The sequence below is a fragment of the Benincasa hispida genome, chromosome 6 (assembly GCF_009727055.1).
Source record: "Benincasa hispida cultivar B227 chromosome 6, ASM972705v1, whole genome shotgun sequence".
Classification (NCBI taxonomy): Eukaryota; Viridiplantae; Streptophyta; class Magnoliopsida; order Cucurbitales; family Cucurbitaceae; genus Benincasa; species Benincasa hispida.
Window position 1 is genome coordinate 54478162 of NC_052354.1, and position 4807 is coordinate 54482968.

The window sequence follows — 4807 nt, forward strand, 5'->3', positions numbered from 1 at the left end:
ACCAGGAAACCTAGTAAGGTTTATACTTGGATTTTACGAGGAAAACTTGCATGTTCAACGCATAGTTCACCACCTCAATTTCGTACCATTATTTCATCACATTCATAACGAATCAAGTTTTTGGCACCGTTGTCGGGGACTACACCAGTACATATTGTGCTAACAATAACTTTTTTATTTTCTTTGCAGCTTTCCATCTTTGTGCACTATTTCTCCTTTGGTAAGGGAAGAAACGGGTGTCGTATAAACGAAGGACAAGTTCCTGAGCCCAATTATGACCCAGAGATTGAAAAAACATTCAGAAGAAGAAGAAGAAGAAACACCCGCCGACAATAACAAGAGAGAAATCCCAACATGGTGGAACAACCGAAAGACAGAACACCAAACACAAATAATATCATGACAAACCCCATTCTCCTGGCGAACAACCCCAATAGACTCATCCGAGACTATGCGTTGCCTAACCTTTATGATTTCTCACCAGGAATCATGAGGCCAGCCTTGGATGGATCGAGGTTCGAGATGAAGCCAGTTATGCTGCAGATGATTCAGATGGTCGGACAGTTTGGTGGAAGACGTGGTGAGGATCCGCACGCCCATCTTCGGAGTTTTATTAAATCTACAATACTTTTGTGTTCTCAAACATCTCAGCTGAGGAGGTTCGACTAACTTTGTTCCCATTTTCGTTGTGTGACCAAGCAAGGAAATGGGCATATTCTCTCGAACCAGGGGAGATTATGTCTTGGGAACAAGTAGTAAAGAAGTTGATGAAGAAGTACTTCCCCCCGACAGAGAAAGCAGGAAGGAGGAAGTTGATTACAAATTTTGAACAAGATATTGACGAATCGCTCAGTGACGCCTGGGCGAGTTTTAAAAGATTAGTGCGAGATTGTCCGCATAATGGCTTACCTGATTGTCTCCAAATGGAAATCTTTTATCACGGTTTTAACCCTACATCGCAGATGGCTGCCAATGCAGCAGCAGCTAAAGGTCTGCTTGACAAAACATATGACAAGGCCAAAAATATTCTTAATCGCATTTCGAAAAATCATGAAGACTGGAGGAAAAGCGATCAACAACATAAAATTTGAGAAGGTGACGCAAGTAATGGGGCCATCGCATCCTTGCAAAATCAAATAAATGCGATGATGAATCTGATACAAGGCATCGCAATCATTAGCCCGGGAACGCATAAAGGACAGGTCAACGCAATTGCTCAAACGAACACGAGTTGTGTCACCTGTGGAGAAGCACATCCGATTGAAGAATGCCCAAGGAATCTACAGTCAGTATGCTTCATAAAGAATAACCCTTTCTCTGATACATACAACCCCGAGTGGAGAAACCACCCCAACTTTGGGTGGAAAAATCAACAATAAAGCTATCAACCTATGGCGCAAAAGGAAAGGTCGTCAGGATTTTTCCCGTGAATGAACGGTTAAACGCAAAATCAAGCCAGCAGCTCACAAACGCCACAATCTTCTTCCCTGGAGAGCCTCTTAAAGCAGTACATAGAAAAGAATTAGACGGTGCTCCAGAATCAGGCGACTTCAATCCGCAATCTCGAAATCCAAATATGACAAATTGCGGGCGAGCTGAAAAACAGACTGCAAGGGATGTTGCCGAGCTCAGCTGAGCTCCCTCGCAACTCGGAGGGTGCAGGGAAGGAGCAATGCCTAGCAGTCTTCTTGCTAAGCGAAAAAACGACAATGGAAGAAGGGGAAGAGCCCACCGGAACCAACCCAAATGTGGTGAAACCCAATAAATTTTTATTTTGGAAAAGTACTTTCATGTCGAAACTGTGCTTCACAACCAACGATTTACACAATTTCTTCCATCAGCGCATAAGGTGGTCCAAAGTTCCAAATAGTAACGATAAATTCTTCTTTTACACTGAAGCATAAACTTTGTAACCACTCACATCATGTCTTAAAATCCAAACCATACTCAACTACTTGGGGATCTTGAACACATTAATTTACTTCATCTTCCCAAAATAATAGAACCTTTCTCGAGTACTTTTATTTTCCTCACTCTTGTCTTTGTTAAGGACAATAAATTAAAGGTGTTATTTTCACTTCCCAAGTGAAACATAAACTTTGTACCTAAAACATGAGACTATTTATAACCTTTTCATAATCTACAATTCAATTCCAAACTTCATGTTTTAGTAGGAAAATCCTCACAAGTTGTCATCGCTTTTAAACAACATGAGTTTTTCTCTCGATCAAGTCTATGAAATAGGATCTCTCTCTCGTAACAAGGCTATGGATTTAATCTAGGTACCCTACAAAGAATTCCTCAATTCAAACAAATAACACTTTGTTTTTCCTCCTTTTAAGCCCAAACTCATGTCCAACCATTTTGGCTTTCTTTAATGACATCAACTTAGCTAGATATTCTAAAAGAATTCCTCGTATCATCACACATACTTCAACTAGTAACTTTTCCCCCTTTTCAAGCATGTACCTAGAGAACCAAAACATAGTACCTTATCCAGTTCTTCTACCTTCAGTATCACAAAAGTGATCATGACCTATGAATCCTTTCAAAATTTTCCTTGAAACATGACTTTAATATCTAGTAACCTTTAATAAACTATAATATTTTCTTCTTCTCTTTCTTATCTATAAAGCATATTTAATATCATGCCTAATTATTTGCCTTGGAAAGAATTTGTTGTAATGCCACTAATCTTCACCATTGCAAAACTTAACATTGTTCCTTACAATAATTTCACAAGAAAACATATGCAATAGCTTAAACATGTACTTTCTCTCATACTATTACATCATATAGTTTAATCAAACTTCAAGATCTTTGAATTGAAATACTTATTCCTTTTTAATAGTCATACCATGAGATAAACTAGTGGTAAGTAACCTCATAGCTTTTTTTTCTTCTTTTTTTTTTTTTTTTTTCCTTTTCATAGTGTCATAACTAAATACCTGACTCATACTAACTTCTACAAACCGTTATACAAGAAATAAGAATCAACCAATACATAAAAACCTTAAACATGGATACTTTTATGCACAACTTCCATATAACCTTAAATTGTTAAGGTTACTTGACGATGACGAAGAATTCGTTGATGACCCATAGGGACATTCTAGACTTATAATATAAGTTAGTGTACAGAACCTAAAACCTTGCACTCTGATATCAATTATAATGATCCAACTTTTTAGGACGGGTATTGGACTGTTACTACATGCATGCATAAATCTCAAAATGACTCTTTCACAAAATATGACTAAAACCAAAAGAAATTTATAAAATAAATTACTTTTATAAAAATCCAAATAATTGGAAATATTTGATTGGGACCCCCCTAAAACGTAAAGTCAAATAAAAAAACATAATTTAAAACTCCGAACATTTGACTATTAACAACTATAACATGAAAAACAAGAAAAAAAATTATGTGGAAGCTTGGTCTCAAAGGCACGATTATGGATTCTTCTTGTCATTCAACGGTCTTTCCTTGCTTATACCCTAAAAACATATCATAAAAAATGGTGAGTACAAAAATACTCAGTAAGTGACCCACTACCGAGCCCACTAGGTGATCATTAACCTTCCTATCAAAACACATGTGTACATCACGTATCATAGGCATAAGCAAGCATAAGGGGCGCACCTGAAGGCATGCTTTCATAGGTAGTGATCACGAAGGAACACATATCATGGAAGTCTAGTGAGTTCGAAGTATTGGGATTGGTGTCTTAAATATTTTGTATTCTCGTAGTTTGTAAATATTGTAAACGAATTGTTATTAATACAATAATTGTTATTTTATGAGCATATACTCAATCCAATAAACTAAGATCATAGGTTATTTTATGTAATTTAAACAAGTATGTAGAGACATACAGGTGGATCTTGTTTAAATAATAACTTAAACGGTCTGTAGTGGATGGATAAGGTTGAGTACCTTATCCTGGTGACACTACGGATACGATCCGCTTTGTAGATGTTACGAGTAAAGTGCTACAAATGATCTTATCCTGATCATTCATGTGGAGACATGTGAGTGAAGGTATCCTATACAAATCTTATACAAAGAGTTTCTATAAGACTGAACCATGAAATAGTTAGTCTCAATATATGACACCTAATAGTAGAGACTTACATTTCACCAGGATAACCATAGGTGACATGACCTGAATCTTGAGTGAGGTGTGAACTCCTACCTATGAAGGTGGTCCTTTGATTTTTATGGGTGAGGGTGGCCAGATTGCCAACTCGATATACCTACCATTTTGGGGATTCGCTGATTGGGGAGCTGGAAATACAACTACACAAGACGGAATCCATTCTTTCTTTGATGTCAGGGTAAGTAAATAAATTACTCCCTTAAAGGCTGATTCTGAGGCTTGAACAATGTGGCCACACTCTCTCTTGGCCCAATAGGAACTTGGTCATAGTTGGACTATGACTTATTGTTCATTAAAGGAGTTAGTGGTAGTTAAGGAGTTAGATATAACTATAGGGGCACAACGGTAATTTTGGCCCAACTGTACTTACGAGCAATTTGTGAAAGATCATCACACTGTTGACTGATTATATCCAATGGACACAAAAATATATTTATAGTACGAAGAGTGCAGGTTGGTCTTTAGTGAAATGACCAATAGTTAATGGAAGTTGGGTAATTTAATTAATTATCCAAGTACCATTGGAGTTTCAATCTATGGGTCCATAAGGTTCCCTCTATAGCTCAACAGGAATTAAATTGAGAGTTAATTTTTCATTTATTTGAATTGTTCAAATTAATTGAGGGAATTAATTATATATGATATAA

General features: G+C 37.0%; 1 non-coding gene across 1 annotated transcript; it reads right to left on the reverse strand.

Annotated features, from left to right (window-relative positions):
* Nucleotides 1-800: 800 nt before the first annotated feature.
* LOC120080678 lies at nt 801-907 on the reverse strand. The gene has a single exon (XR_005482627.1). It is a non-coding gene; the product is annotated as a small nucleolar RNA R71 (small nucleolar RNA).
* Between the last annotated feature and the right edge of the window lie 3900 nt (nt 908-4807).